Raw genomic sequence first — 21,983 nt, forward strand, 5'->3', positions numbered from 1 at the left:
ATTGCTGTATTTTTCTACTATATTGCTTAGAGATATTTTTAAAAACATTTTTTCACTTAAGGATCTTATAAAGCACTGAAATTTCCTATTTTTAACATTTTTTTAGAGTTATTAACTGTGTCTTTTAGCAATCTAGAGGCTTCTTATTCTATCCATGTACATATTTTAGAAGGGAGAAAAGCTAACTTTATTACTGTGCCCTTTTTCTGTTTTAAGGACAGACTACATCTGCTGTATTTCAAAAGATATATGGAACTTTCCAATTGTATTCTAATTACACTTTTTAATGATGTTTAATGTTGTCATATACAGTGAGCCATAAAATGCTATATATACGCCGAGGATGCAGATGTTAATGACTGCTTCAAAAGACTATAGCTTAGGGAATGTGCAGCATTGCAGACAGGAATATTTTTTTTCCTATCTCTGGAGGGATTTTCAATGTAGCAGTACTTAGAGAAACTGCGTCTATGATTCTGCTGAGTTTACCTCAAAGACATTTTCTGTTTTTTCCTTTATTTGCTAAGCAGCCTTCAAGCAACAAACTTACATGAGAAAACCATAGTGTACTGACTTAATTAAAACTGCACATCCGGGGCTTCCCTGGTGGCGCAGTGGTTGAGAGTCTGCCTGCTGATGCAGGGGACACGGGTTCGTGCCCCGGTCCAGGAAGGTCCCACATGCCGTGGAGCAGCTAGGCCCGTGAGCCATGGCCGCTGAGCCTGCGCATCTGGAGCGTGTGCTCCGCAATGGGAGAGGCCACAACAGTGAGAGGCCCGCATACTGCAAAAAAAGAAAGAAAAAAAAAAACTTCACACCCAAAATGCATTGGGATTGAATTTCAATATTTAATCGAAACACAGCTTTTAAATGAAAGTAACAAAGGAGGGATTTGAGACTAAGTTACTGCATGACTAAGAGACACTTTGATTTAACCATGACAGGTACACTGATGGGTCACTGTCTAGGGCACTCTTCTGACCTATGGATCACTAAATTTGTCTTGCTAATGAATAGCCCCTCCTATGTATTTTGCAGGCACTAAAGCTCAAGTCAGCCAACATTAAAATCATCATCCCATCATTCTCCTGTACTTTTTCTTGTGGTGAACGACACTGACATCCCTCTAGTTATGAAAGCTTGAAGCCCTAATGTCTCCTACTCCCTCCCTCTCCTTAATAATCAGTGTCTTTTATGAAGACACCTTGGCACACAGCTCTGCCTACACAGGGACAATGCTAATTGACTGGCTTCATCAGAGTTTCTTTTTCTACAATTTGAGCAAGGAATTTAGAAGAACACAAGAGCAGTGGAGTCAAATCAATTCTAGCACACTCTTGTAGAAATCAATGAACTCTTGCTCTAGAGAGGGCAGCAAGGTCATGTGAAAGCCAGAGTGGCATTGAATTCAGAATGGTGTTGCATCCAATGAGTTGTGTCTGCAGCAATTCTTGTGTCTTCCCTGAAAGTTGAGCGTGTAGCTTTTGCTAGGTCCCAGTGAGATTTAGCCACAAAATACAATTCCTGTTTTTAATATTCTCAAATTACTTGAGGAAGCCTGAGCAAGCCTTTTCTGCTAACAACCAATGCATAGATGATCCTAAACCATAAATGTTAAAGGGTATTGTTCAGGCACTGTATCAAATGGGCATTAATGGTGATAAGCATAGTTGGATTGAGTCCTGGCTCTGCCACTTACCAGCTGTGTGACCTTAGACAGATCATTTAACCTCTCTGTACTTCAGTTTCTTTATGTGTAAAATGATGATAATAGGACTTACCTCATGGGAATTTTCTGATTATATGACTGGAATTTCTTCTGTCTAATGGGCATTTTGTGTTTTTCTTTTGATTTATAGGAATTTTAAAAGTATTATGGGATAAATTTGATAATAAAATTAAAAAGTATTATGGGGCTTCCCTGGTGGCACAGTGGTTAAGAATCCGCCTGCCAGTGCAGGGAGACACGGGTTTGAGCCCTGGTCAGGGAAAATTCCACATGCCACGGAGCAACTAAGCCTGTGCGCCACAACTACTGAGCCTGCACTCTAGAGCCGGCGAGCCACAACTACTGACCCCGCGTGCCACACTACTGAAACCCGCTCGCCTAGGGCATGTGCTCTGCAAAAGGAGCCACTGCAGTGAGAAGCCTGAGCACCGCAACGAAGAGTAGCCCCCGCTCGCCGCAACTAGGGAAAGCCTGCGTGCAGCAACGAAGACCCAACACAGCCAAAAATAAATAAATAAAATAAATAAATTTATTTTAAAAATAAATAAATGAAATGTATTATGAATAGTAATTTTTATATGCATTGTGTATATTTTGAGAGATATGTGTGTTCTAACGTCCTTTTACTTCTGGCCTTGTCTATAGATAAGAATTATTCTGATCACTTGACACACTATTACAATGTTGATCCAGGAAGTTGTTATGTACCACTGCAATCACCTTAAAGACTGTTTCCATTCACTTCCTAAATTCCATGATTTATTTTTCTAAATGTAGATCTCAAAGGAAATAGGTACTTGCAGGAAGACCACACCCAAAACAATGCACGATATGAAAAAGGAGCTATTTTGTATCATTTTCCCAAAGATTATATTTTTTTCTTCTATGCTAAAGCAATAATAAACTAACATCAGTTTGGTGCAATAAGGGCTAAAGTTTATTTTCCACTTTCACTTAAAAGGGGAACTGTCATTCTTCTTTGATCAGGTCATTCATGACCTTGAAACTCATTGCTAAAAATAAATTTCAGTGTTTAATTCACTTGTGTGCTGAGGTCAGCATGTAATGGCTTTCACAAGCATTGACGTTTTAGGAATTTATAAGCCAGTTGACATGACGTTGGTGACTTGAAATTGTAAACGGTAGGAGTTCTTACATCAAGAATATCAGCAAATACTACAAATTAGGGTTGGGTTTTTTGGGTTTGCTTTCTTTTTTCAGAGAGTTGGCTTTTAAGCGTTTGCCAGCACACCACTGATACCATTTTTCCAACATCCTGTGTTTTTCCCATTTGAAACCGAATGACTCTTTCAAATCCACTCAAACATTTGGCTGTAATACTCATTCCACAGTAAATGTAAGCAGATTTATGATAGAAGCCTGGTATCTTCTGTCCTTGGTAGAAAGCAAGAACATAAATCCATTCTGCTCAGAATATGGTCAGAGTAAAGACTTGCTCTGTCTTTCTTATCCCATCTGTCATCATAGGTAAAATTTCAGCTAAATCTTCTGAGAAATCTGAATAGAATATTTACAAAGTCTTATAATTCAGGTTGTACTCAGCAATTTCAGTTACAGAAAAAGTAGATTTTCATCCAAGAAAAAACCAAGAATGTTCTCTAAATGAATATGCATAGAAATCACAGAAAACTTTTTTACTTATCTTGGTAAATAAGCAATTCAGAAAACATTAGCTTCTAATCTCATTCAAACCGCCTTTGAGAGAATTATTAAGTCATCTTATTCTGGTGGTAATATTTGGGGCTCATAGAAAAACCTAGACTTGTTTCCCTTTATTTTTTGTTTGATAAGGAGAATTCTCATTAATAAAAACTAAGCATAATGGATAAATGTAATTCATACAACTTACCAGGATTCCCTACTTACCTGTGGAATCCTCAAAATTACCCTTCCCAAAAGTAGAGCAACAAGTAGATTTGTTATTCCCTTTTAGAATTTCTTTTAGAGTATCTGAGCTAGTAGTATTTAGAACAACACTATCAACCAAAAAGCAGAAATTCTGGTTAACAAATAGCTTGATAAAAAGTTTTATCCATATAACGTAAGGTAAGACATCTCTCTGTATGAGTTGGTTGAAAGAAAAAAGTTATATTAGTCTAATTTGTGTGTATTTGTTTAACAATCACAATGTATAATGCATTTTACTAAGTGTTATTGGGAGTAGTAAGACATGACCACAGACATCCACAGAGAAGCTTATAATTATTTTCATGCTGAAATGATGCAAAGCCAGCAAGTACATCTTAGGCAATTAACCCAAAGACATATATTGCGCTCCCATTTTTCTTTACCTGTTTTTTCCTTTATTGAGGTATGATTCACATGCAGTAAAATCTACCTGTTTTAAGTATACAGATTGATGAGTTTTGGGCAAATATATATCGTCAGGTAATCACCATCACAATCAAGATATAGAATATTTCCATCGCCATAAAAAGTTCCCTTTTGCCCTTTAGAAGTTAATTCTTTGATTTCTAGTCCAAATGATCACTTGCTTTCTAGCGTAGATTAATTTGCCTTTTCTAAACTTTCAAATAAATGAAATCATACAGTGTGTATACACTGGATCTGGCTTCTTTTGTATCTGGCTTCTTTCACTCAGCATAATAATTTTACATTATCTTATTGTTACATACAAAAACAGGAGTTCATTGAATTCACCTATTGATGGGCATTTAGTTGTTTGCAGTTTGGGGTTATTTTGAATACAAGTGTGCAATTCTTTGGTAAGACGTGCTTTCATCTCTCTTGGGCAAGTAGTTAGGAATTAAATTGCTCAGTTACATATTAAGTGTATGTTTAACTTTATAAGAAACTGCAGAACCATCTTCCAGAGTGGCTGTGCAATTTTGTACTCCCACAAGCAATATATGAGATTTCTGATTACCCCATATTCTCACCCAACACGTGGTATTGTCCGATTTTTAAACTTTTTGATATTCTAGTGGGTCTGTAGTAATATTTCTTTTTAGTTTTAATTTGCATTTCCCTAATGACTAATGATACTAATCATTTTTTCTTGTACTGATTGTTTGTCTTCTCTTTTGACCCCTAGTTTTTCTTCTACATGTCTATATCACATGCTAGTATTTAGGCCTCTTTCGTATGTAAGCAGAAGAAACTCACTGGATGGTTTTGACCAAAAAGGCACTTTACTCACAAAATACCAGAGAAACTAAAGAAAAGTTGTACAGCCAATCCTTGGGTGAAGAAGAAACAGGAGCAGGTATCCTTTAGTATGAATGTAAATATAAATAGATCCGTTTCTTACAGAGTTGACATTTAAATGTCTCACTTCCAAAGCCTGCATACATCACAATTCCAAATTTTAGATTTCTGGAAGAAACATTGCTTCTATTTGAATTAGGATCTTCTTTAGAAAATTATACTTCTTAAATGCTTTCCCTTTAAATTATGGGTTGGGGGGGAATGTCACATTTGACACAATTTCCTCTCCTATGTTATAGTTCCTTCTCATTACTCTGATCTTTCCTTACAGAATAGCTTATCCTCATATTCACATTTATATGTTGATGATAAAGATTCTAAATGCACTGGGCAGAAAAGAGGACGGAAATCTGCCTCACACCCACCTCTTTGATGATGAAGAGAAGCAGACCATCAAATGGATTGTGCCCAGGTGTAACAGGTCGACACGGAAGGCAGAGTGAATGGTGGACCACAGAGCCTGGAGAACTGGGCAGAGAACTTACTCATGCCAGAGAAAATGGACACTGGACCCCTGGGGCAGAGACCAGTGCTTCACATGTGGAGGCAAGAGGTGACTGTAGATGCATGAGAATTTGTAGGTAGGTGATTTAGAAGTTGAGAAACTTCATGCCTAAAGATCTTATTTTCTTGGTCAAGAATTCTGACGGTGAGAGGAGAGACGGTGGCACATGAAGAAATAAGGGAAGAAAATAGCTTCCGTGAGGAATAGCTTTAAGAACCAAGGAAAATCTGAACTCATCACGCAAGGTTGGAGAGAGGCTCCAGGAGAGACTGTAGCCCACACATTTGTAATGATTCCTAAATGCATACTTTTGTAATATTTTCTCTTAAAGCCCAGCAATCTGGAATAGGGAGAGAACAGCAAGACAATTAAATTATTACTAAGACTGAACTTCTTAAGGAAGTTGCTGTAGAAGAGAAGGACTAATGTGATACATCATACTGTTTATTCTGGAAAGAGAAAAAAGTGGAGCCTTGCGTGTGAAGCTAAATTGACCTCATTGGGTTTTTTTTGTGTTTTTTTTTTTGCGGTACGCGGGCCGCTCACTGTTGTGGCCTCTCCTGTTGCGGAGCACAGGCTCTGGAGGCGCAGACTCAGCGGCCATGGCTCACAGGCCCAGCCACTCCACGGCATGTGGGATTTTCCCGGACCGGGGCACGAACCCGTGTCCCCTGCATTGGCAGGCGAACTCTCAACCACTACGCCACCAGGGAAGCCCCTGACCTCATTGTTTTTGGTATTTGGTTTTGCTTGTGTGGTGAAGTCCTTCACATTAAGAAAGTAAAAAGGATAGACACTTGCTAATATTTCATTATATTTAACACTGGTATTGGTACTTTGCTGACTGTAAACCCCATTTTTTCATGTATTTTGTGATGAAATATGTTATTGGTAATCTTAATGGTAAGGTCATCAATATAATTACCTCTGAAAACCTCTGCTTATTCTGTAAGACTCACTTAGCTTAAAACATCTCCTCTGTATTAAATTTTCTTTAACCCCTCCAGGTCCATATATATTCCTTAATATTTTGTAAAAGTTCTCTGTTAACATAAGCCACATTGGCAATTTTGGGCACGCATATATTTCTATTTCCTCTACTAGTAATTAAGCACTTCCAGGATAGAACCAACATCTTTCTCTCATTCTTGCCTTAATACCTAGTACTTAAAATATTTATTAAGTAGATGAAAATTTTGGAGAATCAAGAGATAAAGTAGTACATCAGCCAATCACAATACATCTTTTAGAGAAATGCTTGATAATGGTAATTACTAATATTTATTGAATGCTTATGATGTGACATTCCCTGCTGCAAGTGCTTTTCTTATTACACCTTACTACCACCCTATGATATGGGGAAACTGAGGGTTAGGTCAAGTAAGATGCGTAAGTCTACTGCTAGCAAACAGTAAAGCTGATATTTGAGGCCAGGAAGTATGACTGCAGCCTGAGTGATTAACCTGATGTCATTTTATATTACATTGGTGATGAATATAAAAGTCAGTCATGGATGCATAACACACATCTACATAAAATCACAAGTGTATATCTATATATACAGAACATTGTGAATTATTTCCCCTGTTATATTTGCTATTTATTACTAGCATTATGTTCCTTAAAAATGGACTTGCTTTGATATACTAATGAAAACCTGCCTACCCTAATGGTTAATTATATTTTACTAATTTGCAGTGATGGATTGCTTTCTATATTAAATTAACTCTTGTGCTTAAATACTCATTTTCCGATGGCTTTGTAAAGTTCCTGACAACAAAATCAATGCTTTAAAATATAATAAGGCCTTCCTTCACCTGTACTTTCTTACCCTATATGTTGTTCATTCTCTCAATCACTTTTTAATTTATTTAATAAGACTGACTAAAATATTAATTAGGTTTCTAAATATTTATCTAAATGTAAAGAAAACACAGTAATCACTGATCAAAGTCCATTTGTTCTTGCAAAAATATGTAGTTAACTACATATGTGGTTAAAAATAAATGTTTATTCCTGGAAATTTAATGCAAATGCATTGTATGGAAACCATAGTGTGGGGATGAACTCCGCTCTTTGGGCCTCTCACTGTTGTGGCCTCTCCCGTTGCAGAGCACAGGCTCCGGACGCGCAGGCTCAGCGGCCATGCCTCACAGGCCCAGCCGCTCCGCGGCATGTGGGATACTCCCGGACCGGGGCACTAACCCGCGTCCCCTGCATCTGCAGGCGGACTCCCAACCATTGCGCCACCAGGGAAGCCCTGAGCTCCTCTCTTAATAGATTATAACCAGACTTGGCACCCAGTAACCAGTGAGCTGACACTGACTCACACAGTTTGGGTTTAGGTTTGTTTTTATGGAAATTTGATATATTTGGCAACATTTAAAATTAAGAAGAATTCATACAAACTCTGATTTCTGTTTTCCCTTTTAATAATCAGATCTGGCCACTGAGCCCATCTTTTTTCAAGGCAACAATTCGCTCCTCCTGAGCAACGATAACCCCTTTAGATTATGAATATGACCTTATTTCCCTTTGTTCTCCCTAGTTACTGAGTTCACCCTGGCCCAACTCACTTGGCTACATAACCTAGCCCATTCCTGCAGACATTTAATTTTGTCCCCCTTATTCCAAGCTGACTTTTTTCATATAAGCACAAGTAAATACCATTTATAATTTATTATTGTTTATAATTATTAACTATAATTATTCAGTAACTCTTTGTTTTCTACTTCTTAAACTTTCAAATAAATGGCACAGAAGATGCTAAATGAGCTAAGCTATTTTGAGAAACCCTGCAATATCTTTGGATTTTCATACCCGGATCATAGTGCTTAATGAAAGTGACTGTGCATCCTTGACATGCTAAGAAACATGGAAGAATGCAAAAAATAAATTACGTGGCCTTCAGTTTGACAGCATCGATGTATCTTAAGGTTATGACTTTATACCCTCAATTTCTATTTTCAAGTGCAACAAAGAAAATGAAATCATGCATGAAAACTTCTAGGACAACAATGAAAGCAGTTTTCTTGATCAAAGAAAATTTGGAAATGAGGTACAACTGTTAGACAAAAATTTTTGGTCTTGGAAAATAATTTTTATTACAAAAAATATTTTTAGCATACTGAGTTGAAGTCATATTTTTCATTAATATTTTAAACTTCATATAGACTTCATCTAACCCTACCCCCACTTTTAGTTCCCTTGATGGAAGATTGCCCATTTTCTGAGGAAAAAAGTAACCAGTGTTAGTATACAGATTTTAAGAAATATAATGGCCTTTAGGAAAGCTGATGTAGAAGGTGGAAAAAAAAAAAGGTGACTTAAGACAGATATAATAGTTATGGACCAGCACTAAGGAAAGGTGTGAATAGGGGTGCATCTGTCCTATAATTTTCTTACAACATCACTACAAACTATACAACTGGCTTTTAAAAATATTTTGAGGGGCTTCCCTGGTGGCACAGTGGTTGAGAGTCCGCCTGCCAATGCAGGGGACACAGGTTCGTGCCCCAGTCTGGGAAGATCCCACATGCCGCGGAGTGGCTGGGCCCGTGAGCCATGGCCGCTGAGCCTGCACGTCCGGAGCCTGTACTCCACAATGGGAGAGGCCACAACAGTGAGAGGCCCACATACCACAAAAAAAAAAAAAATATTTTGAAAGCAATGTTGATTACATGTATGAAAGGTAGTTAGATTTCCAGTAAGCAATGAAGAATTATCTTTTGGGACTCTGTCTCTATTCACAGTACCAACCTGACGTTTTAAACTAGCCAATCCATTTATTGGTTAAAAATACACTGTACACATCAATGAACAGGTTATTTCCACCCTTACCATTATAGTGTTGACCATATAGACACTCAAATCTTGCCTTAAATGTTTTCTGGAAGAAAACATGGAATAAATATAAATAAGTAAATGAAAAGAATAAAAGGCCACACTTCCTCAATGGAGTTCTACAAAACCAAACAAAAATGAAAAGAGAATGTAGAACTAGTAATTCCTCAATAGCATACATTTAGGAGTTCATAAATATTTTAAGACATAGTTGTTGAGAGCAGAAAAACTGACCAAGAAACTAAGATATATTTATCCACAAGCTGTTAAATGATCATTTGCTTATATTTTAGCATCTTGTTCTCTCTTTATCTACCTTATATTTAACATACTCTGATAAAAACCACATACTTTCATTGGAAACACTTTTCTTGAGACTAGCTTAAGCTTTAAAAACACATATGGGGACTTCCATGGTGGTGTGGTGATTAAGAATCCGCCTGCCAGTGCAGGGGACATGGGTTCAATCCCCGGTCTGGGAAGATATCACATGCCTCAGAGCAGCTGAGCCCGTGTGCCACAACTACTGAGCTTGCGCTCTAGAGCCTGCGAGCCACAACTACTGAGCCCACGTGCCCCAGAGCCCACATGCCACAACAACCGAGCCCATGTGCCTCAACTACTGAAACCCCATGCTCTAGCGCCTGTGTGCCACAACTACAGAGCCCACATGCTGCAAGTACTGAAGCCCACGCGCCTAGAGACTATGCTCCACAGCAAGAGAAGCCACCGCAATGAGAAGCCTGCACACTGCAACAAACAGTAGCCCCCGCTCGCTGCAATTAGAGAAAGCCTGTGCACAGCAATGAAGACCCAACAGTCAAAAATAATAATAATAATAATAATAACATGTATGTGTGTGTCTATATTCATATTCAAAATACTGATTTTTTTTTCAAAATACAGAACAATATATAAAATGGCCCCAATTCTTACCGTTTTCTTTTTTATTATTGAGTAACAATTGGGGATAAATGACAAAAGTATATATATTTAAAGTATACAATGTGGTGATTTAATATACATATACATTGTGGAATGATTACCAAGGTCAAGATAATGAACACATCCTGCACCTCACATAGTTAACATTTTTTTTTTTTTGGTGGTGAGAATGCTTAAGATCTACTCTCAGTAACTTTCAAGTACCATATCCTTACCCTCTTGACTCCTATGACAAATAAAGTATGACATAAAGTTAGAAAATTTATATTTTCCAGGAAATTGCAAAATGCTTACCACCAGTTCCTTTCCTCAAAACATCCACTATAAACAGTTTCTTATGATTCCTTTCCCTCATCAAAATATACATTTATTCACATACATGTAGCTAGTTTTAAATTTACTTTCACAAAAATGATCTTATATTATTCTGTATTTTTCGTTTTTCCATTAACATAGATCTTAGAGATCTGTTCGCACTAGCATGTATATCAATATTTTATTATTTATCATTATGGTAGAGTATACCATCATATTCATACATTGTAATGTATTAACCTGTCCCCTTTTGATGAACAGCATTTTGGTTGTTTTTAACATTTTGCCCTTATGAAAATTTCTGCACTGAGTATGCTTGTACATAAATTTTGACAGGCTTTTGTAAGGCTATTGATAGATTAAATTTCAAGAAGTGAGCAAAAGGTATAAATATTTTAAATTTTGATAGATGCTGTGAAATTGTCCTCCAGACAGAATGGAGCAACATTTATATTCCTAACAGCAAAGTATGAGACAGCCCATTTATCCACACCCTGGCCAGCACTGGAAAAATCAAAGTATTTTAATTTTTGACAGTTTAATAGGAGAATAATGTACTTTTTTCATAATTTGCATTTTTCCATTGTTACCACTGTTACTGAGATTGAGCATCATTTACATGTCATTTATTGTCATTTGTATTTTTTTTTAAATGCCTTGCTCTTTTAAGAAATTGGTTCATTTTTTTCTTATTGATTTGCATAAGCTTTTTGTAAATTAAGAAAATTACCATTTTGTTATTTTTCAAGTTGTTATTAATTTTTCAGTTTTGATTTTGAAATGTATTATCATCCAGAAGTTTTGTTGTTAATTTTATAAGATCAATTTTTCAATCTTTTAATTAACAGCTACTCAAAAGCCGTTTTGTATTCCAATATTGTGACTAGCTTCACTCACATTTTCCTCACTTTTATTTATGGCCTCACTTTTTTTTTTTTTTTGTGGTACGCGGGCCTCTCATTGTTGTGGCTCTCCCGTTGAGGAGCACAGGCTCCGGACGCGCAGGCTCAGCGGCCATGGCTCACGGGCCCAGCCGCTCCGCGGCATGTGGGATCTTCCCGGACCGGGGCACGAACCCGTGTCCCCTGCATCGGCAGGCGGACTCTCAACCACTGCGCCACCAGGGAAGCCCATATGGCCTCATTTTTTAAAATGCTTACTCCTTTGTGCTATTGGAAACTTATCTTGTTTGATTGTTCCAATTTTCAGTCATTTTTACACCACTTATTGAATGATACATTTTGTATTGTACTTGAAATTTTGATATGCCACAATTACCATCAATCTAATTCTCCTAGGTGTTTAGGTCTATATTAAAAAAAAATCTCTTTTCTGCTTCATGGCCCTGACATATTTTTCCCTCTATCATACTACCTTAAGTATTTTCAATAAGAATAGGTACACTTTATTGAGTGACTTTGCCTTGAAACACTTTTATTTGTTTGTTTGTGTGTTTAGTTATTTAATTAATTTTAGGACTATGACTCCTTAGAAGTGAGAGGAGGTGTGGTACACCTGACTTTCCCTGAACGCCTGTATTTGCTATCTCATTGAATTGCTTAATTTATTCCTAACCATCATACTTCTATGCAGGTATTAATTATCCAGTGTTGCAGATGGTAAAAATAAACTTCAGAAAGGTCATGTATCTTGTGCAAAGTCACATAACTAACAAGTGGCAAAGCTGAGATTCAAACTATATATGTCTGACCCTAAAGCCCATGCTTTTTCCACAAACCTACAGTGTTAGATGCACTTGAAAATACTAGAAAATACTTGACAGAATCAATGCAGAGCAATTTCTACCAGACAATTTTTTGTTGTTATAAATAAATTTTATGGGAACACAGCCACTGCCATTTGTTTACATAGTATCTGTGAATGCTTCTGTGCTACAAAGACTGAGCTGAGTAGCTTCATATTGCATGAAAAGTCTAAAAATCTGTCCTTTATAGAAAAAGCCTGACAACCCTTGTATTAGTGTATTTTCTCAAAACCACACTATGGTTGCCCTGCATAAACAGATCAACTTTGTTTATGTGAACAAAATGCCAGGTAAGGATTTTCAACATTGATTCAATATTGACTGATTCTTCAACTCCTGTCACCTTGTATAAATGCTTCAGGCACCATTTATATTAAAACTTGTACTTATTTAATTTTGTCACTATACGATGAAGCCCTTTAACTCATTGATGTCATTCAGAAAAGTGAATAAAAGTTCAGAACATAAATTGATCAGTGGAGATATTATAAGGCCTAGATATGTCATAAAATACCTTGGAGAACACTCTTTTAAGCTTTGCGGTAATATGAAAAATTTTAGAAATATTCAAGGGATACATCAAGAATAAAAAACTGAGTTTAATGTAATAAGGAAATAGTACTGTCTATATACTATGCAAATTTAAGAGGAGGCCAAATAGACATTAATGATACTGATTATTTACTTGAATTTTCATTGCTAAAATACTTGAGCCATTAGCCAATTAACATAAAGTGCAATTTGTGAGATGTGGGAGAGGGAAAATGTCGCTAGAGTATATCCAAAGTGATTTGATTCCAAGAGCCAACTGAGCTCTCAGCAGCTCTGCCTCTTCAGCTCCTTGACTGGCGACCACATCCTGTGGTACTCAAAGCGTCTCCTGCAAATGTCACCTTCCTGCTGAATGACCTCTTCCTTCTGAACTTGTATAGAGCTTGAATTGCGTTTAAATCAATTGTGAATAATTTTTAGAAAAATGTGAACACAAAAATTCAGGGCTTATTTAAATTGATAAGGAGTAAAAATTAATAATATGCTTCTAATCAGGGTAAAAATGACTTCCTATCATTATTTACTTGAAGAATAAAGCTTTTCATATTTCAAGGCAACCTATATTTTTATCCGTACCCTAGACCAAAGTTCCTCATCCTTGGCACTGTTGACATTTTGGGCCAGATGGTTTTTGGATGTGAGGCTGTTCTGTATATTGCAGGATGTTTTCCGGATTCTCCAGTCTCTACCCACTGGGTGGCAGTAGCAACCCCCGGCCCCCTGCAAATAGTGGCAAAATTAGCCCTGGCTGAGGCACTGCCCTAGATAAAGATGTGTGAAAACCTGTATCAGAACCTGTACTTTATCATCTAGTTAGTCATAAAAACCATGGTTTAAATAGGCAGCCTGCTGCTCCTCTTGTGCTCTTTTTCTTGAGAATTATATTTATTTATTCATCTTTTATGGGGAAGCAATGTGAAGACTCAAATGTTTAATCTTCAAATTAAACTATCTTTACCACTAGGCTCTGCCATTTGCTAGCTGTATGGCTTGACAAATTGCTTGACCTCTAGGGGGTTTTAAGTTTCTTCTAACAGGAATAACATAAAGTACTTAGCACTATGCCTGATATATGTTAAGTGATTAACAATTTGGGGTTGTTATGGATGATTATATTAAACTGTATTATGATTAAAAATATTTTTTCCTTCCCTATAAAAATATTTTATATTTTCATCTTATGAATTTCCTGTATGGCTTGCTTTGGCCAATAAATTGTGAGTGAAAGTAACCACTTTCAAGAAGAGGCTTTAAGAACCGTTGTAATGGTCTACTACCTCTACCCTGGCTCTCTCCTGAAACCAGCGATGTCTCAGATAGGGGCTGTTCCTTCAGCCTAGGACCTGTTCCCCCAGAATAAAGATGACATGGAACAGAACCACAGCCTGTGATAGACATATAACTTGAACTAGGAATAAACCTTGGTTGTCCAGAAGGAATGAGTCCTAAGTTTTTTGTTTCTGTTTTTAACGGCAGCCTGTCCTGGCCTAAGGTAATTGATAAAATTATTTATCAAACATTTCTTGGACGTATATCACATGCCAGACATTATGTTATGGATAAAGAGATTAGCAAAACTCTCCATGCTGTTTTAGAACATAGATTTCAGTGGCAGAGAAGAGAAAAAATGGTATTAAACATAACATACTGTGATGGAGGCAGCTACAGATAGGGGACAGGGCAGAGCCTCTTTGAGTTGAAACCCTGAACAGAAAGGCAGAAAAAGAATCAAGCTAAAGGAAGTATAAGGCAGAGAAGCATGGGAGCATGGGACATTTTCCTTTAATGGTGAAGAGTTGGGAGGGAACGTAGCATGCAATGCATCAGAACAGGAAATGGAGATGCCACAGATAGTTTAAAGACATATTGACGCCCATGTTCTGAAATTTGAGATTTATCTTTCAGTCAAAGGGAAACCATCAAACATTTTTTTAAATAATTTTTAAAAAAATTATTTATTTTATTTTTAGCTGCATTGGGTCTTTGTTGCTGCACGCGAGCTTTCTCTAGTTGCGGTGAGGGGGGGCTACGCTTCACTGCGGTGCCCGGGCTTCTCATTGCGGTGGCTTCTCTCGTTGCAGAGCCCAGGCTCTAGGTGCGTGGGCTTCAGTAGTTGTAGCACACGGGCTCAGTAGTTGTGGTTCGCGGGTTCTAGAGCGCAGGCTCAGTAGTTGTAGCGCACGGGCTTAGTTGTTCCACGGCATGTGGGATTTTCCCGGACCACGGCTTGAATCCACGTCCCCTGCGTTGGCAAGCGGATTCTCAACCACTGCGCCACTAGGGAAACCCCCCATCAAACATTTCTAATCAGGAAAATGACAATGTCCTAAATTATCGATTTGATCATCGACTGTCCCTACTTATTGCCTCTTTAGAAGACTTAATGCCCTTGCAACATTACTTACAGATGTTCATCTGTGTCTGAATATCTTATTTCTCAGAGCCAACTCAAAGAATATACGTGCTTCAAATGAGCCAACATTCAACTTTTCTAATATTGAAGTTATTACTTTGAGAGATTATGATCCTAAAAGTAATCTGGAAAATTCACTTATTGAATATCATTAGATGTTTACTTCCTGTTGAAATGTTGCCAGTGATGGTGCACTAAGGTAGTGTTTCAGGGAGAAAGATAATAACAGCAAGAGAAATACCAACAACAACAAAAACACAATACTGAGCAAGTCCAAAATAGAAATGCAAAGTTGTCATTGAAAAGGTTTCTGGAAATGGAAGACTCATCTCTTCATTATTTGAATTCTCCCTATGTGGGATTCATAAGGAATCATTGTCATTTTGTCATTTTTTCATTGGGGCTGGGTGGATCTATTCCACTGATAATAATGCCATCCTTTATAGATTTTCTGAAAGCTGTTTCTTGCTACAGAATACATTCCTAACTGATAAATCAGGACACTCAGCCCTTCCAAGAATTGTGTATCCATTATTGTCACCATCATCTTATTATTATTATCATATCATTATCATTATTGTTATTATACATCAAGTGGTTCTGCTCTCATGACTACACTCTGAGATACAGTCTCATCGATCATAACTGTGATACATGGCCACAGTCAACTGCAAAGGGATACAGAGAAAATGAGTTCTTAGTTTTTTAACTTCTATAGCCACTCTGTCCAATTTTATAGCCACAAGCCACATGTGATTATTTAAATGTAAATTTAAGTTAATTTTTTTATATTTGACTATAGTTGATTTACAATGTTGTGTCAGTTTTAGAGTACGACAAATTGATTCAGTTATACATATACATATATCTATTCTTTTTCAAATTATTTTCCCATTTAGGTTATTACAGAATATTCAGCAGAGTTCCCTGTGCTATACAGTAGGTCCTTGTTGGTTATTTATCTTATATATAATAGTGTGTATACGTTAATCCCAAATTCCTAATTTATCCCGCCCTACCACCTTTCCCCTTTGGTAACCATAAGTTTGCTTTCTAAGTCTGTGAATCTGTTTCTTTTTTGTAAATAAGTTCATTTGTACCATTTTTTTTTGGATTCCGCATATAAGCAATATCATATGATACTCGTCTTTCTCTGTCTGACTTACTTCACTTAGTATGACCAACTCTAGATCCATCCATGTTGCTGCAAATAGTTAAACAAAATTTAAAATTTAGTTCCGTGGTCTCAGTAGGCAGGTTTCAAGTACTCAAAGCTGTATGTGCCTAGTGGCTACCATAGTCCTCTGTGCACCAGGTATAGGACATTTTCATCATCACAGAACATTCTGTTGGAAGCTGCTGCTCTATAGTAAAGACATGTAGTGGGGAAGAAGTTTTGCCAAACTTCCATACTGCCAGCATGGCTAATATAGAGCAGATCCACGTGCAAGGGTTCTTTTAAAAGATTAATAATCATTTGTCTATTTTTGTTGAAACCCAAATATTTTATCTCCTTACTACCATTTTATATTTAGAAAGGGGAAGGTAACAATGGATAAATTAAAAAGTGACTGTACTCTATTGTCTAAAATTCAATGGAATCACCTACAAACTTTGATCCTTTACTGCTACTACAAAATTCAAGTAAAGGTGTAAAATAAAAAAGACAGCAGTCTCTCAGAGATTTAATGTCACTTTCTTTGCCAGCCATTCTATAAAATATTAATGAGGACATTTGTGGTAATAAATGTTAATACATTCTTCTGAACGTGTGAACGCTGGCAGATGATTCTTTATAGTGGCATTCAGTAGTAGGAAGAGATTATTAAAACAAAATTTTAATTTTTAGGAAGTTAAAAATAATGCTTAAATTCATATCCAAAGTTTTTAATAGTTTTCTATTTCTTTTCGATTGGAGGAAGGTAATATTTTGCATCAGAAAGTGTTTGAAACCAGGAATCAAAATACTGGGTCCATAAAGTACCTGAATCTTACTGTCATTTCTTCATCACAACAGTGCTAGGGTCAGGAAAGAATAACTAACATCTTATGAGCCTCCGCTCTATGACTGAGAGACACACTAATCCATCCCTAGTTACTTAATGGACATGACTTAAAGTATAGTATCACTCAATATGTGGTGTTGGGAAACAGTTCAAGAAACTCTTTCATATACTAAAAGCCAACTCTAGTTTGTGTATATACCCCCAAAATCCTTATTTGAGAAATAAATTGAACGGATACTCTCTTTTCCTCTGTTTTGATGTAACAACTGTGGTCTATATGTTATTTACGTGGTATTTCTTAGACCACTCAAGGATGAGAGCATGATTTTGAAATTTATTTTTTCACTAATCTATAGATCATGTCACTGTTGACATGCGTGTAACTGGCATGATTTTTGCAAACACTAATTACATTTGCCTTCTATAAGGTCGATAATTTTGTTTGATATTTCTGTTTATGGTCATAGTGATGTAACCTTATCTTTCTGGAAATTAGGAAGTGCAAGTAGAGCAACCCAGAGTAAGATTCAAAATTCTATTCTAGTGATCCTCCTTAAGTAGTAAAGGCATGCCAAGAATATTGTAAGGCCTCATTTATTTAGCAAATATTTATGAAGTACCTTCCTCAGGCAAATCTTTGTACTGCATGTTTTGAGGGGCCAAAGGAGAGTTAAAAACAAAACAGCAAAACAACTTAATAGTTGGTTTGTAGTCCCTACAAGAGTCATTTTCTTCTGGCAGCATACTGGAATCACCTGGGAAGCTGTGATGACCTGAAGGTGTGTTTTCTCCCCCAATTGATATGTTGAAGCTTTCCCTCCCGATGTGATGGTATTGGGAGCTGGGGCTTTGGGAGGTAATTAGAGTTCGATGAGGTCATAAGGCAGGGCCCGCATAATAGGATTGGTGCCCTTATAAAAAGAGGCACCAGAGCGCTTGTTTCTCCATCTGCCATGCGCACATTGCATAGAGGTCACGTGAGCACAAAGCAAGATGGCAGCAACTTACAAGCCGAGGGGTGAGACCGCTGAATGAAACTTGTCTTGCTAGCACATTTATCTTGGACTTCCCAACCTCCAGAATGGTAAGAAACTAAATTTTTGTTGTTTAAGCCACCTTGTTTACGGTATTTTGTTATGGCTCCTGAGATGACTAATACAGAAGCTAAGAGAATTTTAAAAAGCCAACAACAAAATCTCAAACCCAATCCCACTTCCGGGTATTCTTATTTAATTGGTCTTGTCTTCAGGGCATTTGTATCGTTTTAAAACTTCTTCGGGTGAATTTAATGTGCAGCCAGGTGTGAGAAGTACTGTCTTGGGAAGAAGTCTGTGTTTTTGTTTTCCGTTCTTGTACTCCCGAGGGATGTAACAGTACCCACAGAAGCGTCTCAGTTAGCAGAGTACTCTGGGTAAGGAGATGAGTCGGCCCAGCTTGCAAAGTTTCCTAGACTAATGTGTCATTTCTTCTCTGTTCCCATCGGGAATCACTGTGTAAGGTAAAGAAGTATTAGGGCAGAAGATACGGCTGTTGTTTTCATGAGAGGCTTTTTGAGACCAGTGTTGTTACTCAGGTGGTAACAGTTGGCTTAGTGTTTAATGAGAGGCAAACCTACCTTTTGCTACATGGACTCCCTTTATTTCCCTTAGGTCCTGGGAGAACTGCATCTTAGGGACATATGTGGGACAGCAGGAAGCATGTGAGAGTTCTCAGAAGGTGCTATGTCTTGGCATGTATGTTATTTTTGCTCTTGGGAAGACTCACGAATTTTGCAGGGAGAATGGGAGGTCTTAGGGTGCAGGTTTGAGCTAAAACTGGGATATGGGGTTATTTATGTGACTAGATTTTTTTCAGTCATAGCATTGTAAAGTCGGCATACAGGTGTAGTCACTTATATCTTTGTATGAATTTAAGCTGATTTGCCAATAATTATATGTATTGTTCGGAAATTAAAGTCGAAGTTCCCATTATAGGAGTTTTAGTGTCGGGGGTTAGTGGGAAAGGCAATATTAGTTGTTTTCTCCATCTCATCCCAGTAATTTAAAATTATACGTGTAACTGGAAGAACAAAGTACATTATTCTCCACGTTCTAACAACTCTGAGCAGGACAGGGTGGTACCTTCCCTGAGGGGCATTATCTTATCAATACAAGAAAGAATTTCAAAGCATTTATAGTCTGTAGAGAACACTGAGGCCAGAGCTGATGCAGGGGGTACCAAAAGCTGCATAAGAGAATGAGAATAATTTGCCATTATTCCAGCTTTTTTTTTAATTTTTAAAATTTATTTTATTTATTTATTTTTGGCTGCGTTGGCTCTTTGTTGCTGTGCACAGGCTTTCTCTAGTTGCTGCAAGCGGAGGCTACTCTTCATTGTGGTGCTCGGGTTTCTCATTGCGGTGGCTTCTCTTGTGGCGGAGCACGGGCTCTAGGCGCATGGGCTTCAGTAGTTGGGGCTCCTGGGCTTAGTTGCTCCGTGGCATGTGGGATCTTCCCGGACCAGGGCTCGAACCCGTGTTCCCTGCCTTGGCAGGTGGATTCTTAACCACTGCACCACCAGGGAAGTCCCTATTCAAGCTTCTTCATCCTTCTTCATTCTCATAATCTGCTCGCTTGTGTCTCAGAGCCGGAGAAAATAAAATAGAAATTGGTTAGGTAATGAGAGTGCACAAAGAACTCTGATTTCATCCTAGTGGAGAGGGTCAGATAGTCAGTGATCAATTGGTAAACAAACTGGTTCTTTGGTTAAAATGTAAAACTTCCTCCATGTCTCTAAATCTTTGGTCAGGTCCATACATACATTTGTGTGACTGTTTCTGTTTGGTTTTGGTCAATCTCAGGAAAACAGACTGAGTCCCACATTTGGGTTAAAGCCAAAATGAAGCTGGAGGATATAAAGTAGAATTGAGGAATTCAGAAAGCACAAACATGAAATGAAATACAGGTGTAAGCCCTTATAAACTTGCTAAAATTCAGAATAAGAATTTGTTCTGAGCATATGGTATGGGATTTTAAGACATCCCTATCTAGATTATATGAGTCAGGTGAGTTATACCGTTTCCAGAGGAACACTCTAGTGGGGAAAAATGAGCCTTAAAAAAAAAAAAGGAGTCCCACATTAAATAAACAAACCAAAAAACTTCACTTGCTATTGAACAAAATGAGTCCTTTTTTCTGCATGGACCCTGATCTCACTTTCAGTATTTTCGACACACACACACTTGATGCAGCTCCCTGTGAAATTTTAGGAATTCAGTTACTTAGGAGACTTCAGGAACCTGCTTAAGTCCCTCAAATCATAGAAACAGTAAAATATGTCCCCTGTGGTTGTGAAATGAGCTATCTCCGTGCACCCTTCCTTTTGCTTGGGAACAATCAACACAGAAGTCTTTGCAAGGTAACTTTGCAGCAGTGGTTCTCAAAGGGTATAGGTGGTGGTGGGTGGGTCAGCTGCCACAGCATCACCAGACACTGATCAGAACTGCTGATTACTTGGAATCGGAAGCTCTGGGGGTGGGTTCAGCAGTCAGAGCCTCAGCAAGCCTTGCAGGTGATTTGGATGCAGGCTCCAATGTGAGAAGCATTGCTTTAAAATAACATCAGCTGTGGAGAGGTACAACAGTTGCTGTAGAAACAGTATTCAGTGGACACCTACAAAATAGGGGCAATGATAAGCCTGCAGAACCGTGACTCTGTGACAAGCACTAGGCTTTATACATATTAATCAGGGACAGTGTAGTACAGTGATTAAGAGCATAGACTCTGGAACCAGATTTATAGGCTTGAATCCCCACCATTACCATTAAAGAGCTCTATTGCTGTAAACAAGTTCCTTAAATTTTTTTTTTACATCTTTATAGGAGTATAATTGCTTTACAATGGTGTGTAGTTTCTGCTTTATAACAAAGTAAGTCAGTTACACATATACATGTGTTCCCATATCTCTTGCATCTCCCTCCCTCCCACCCTCCTTATCCCACCCTTCCAGGTGGTCACAAAGCACTGAGCTGATCTCCCTGTGCTATGCGGCTGCTTCCCACTAGCTATCTACCTGACGTTTGGTAGTGTATATATGTCCATGCCTCTCTCTCGCTTTGACAAGTTCCTTAAATTCTGTGCCTTAATTTCTTTGCCTTAATTTCTTCATCTGCAAAATACCTAACTCAAAAAAAAAAAAAACAAACCTAACTCGAAGAGTTAGGGGGATTAATGCATTAATATGTGTAAAGCATTTCAAACGGTGTCTGGTGTTAGACCTTCGCGGTCTCCTAGGAGTTTCGACTCGCCCAGGAAACAACAAGAGTCGGAAGCCGATGCAAAACGCAAGAGGTTTATTGAAGGCCGGTGCACCGGGGTTCCTTGGTCCTCACGCAGGAGGTCGAAGAAGGAACCCTTTTTGGGCGCGAATATGTCAGTTTTATAGGTTCCCATTTCCCCGTATGTAAATTATAGATTTGGTTGTGTTTTCCTGCTGATTGGTCCCAGCTTAGGCTCGGACCAGAGAGGGAACTTGTCCCCAGCTTCCTGATTGGTCTTTGACAGACACCTTTTTTACATTTTGTTTATCTCCCTCCTTCTCGGAAGGGGGCCGGACATCCTGGAAATTCACCCATTGTCTAAGAAGCCCCTATTGTCTGGAGAGTTCTTAATCATTAGCTGGAA

Source organism: Aethalodelphis obliquidens, unplaced genomic scaffold, assembly GCF_003676395.1.
Source record: "Aethalodelphis obliquidens isolate GAN/ISIS:26980383/991018 unplaced genomic scaffold, ASM367639v1 scaffold27, whole genome shotgun sequence".
Lineage (NCBI taxonomy): Eukaryota > Metazoa > Chordata > Mammalia > Artiodactyla > Delphinidae > Aethalodelphis > Aethalodelphis obliquidens.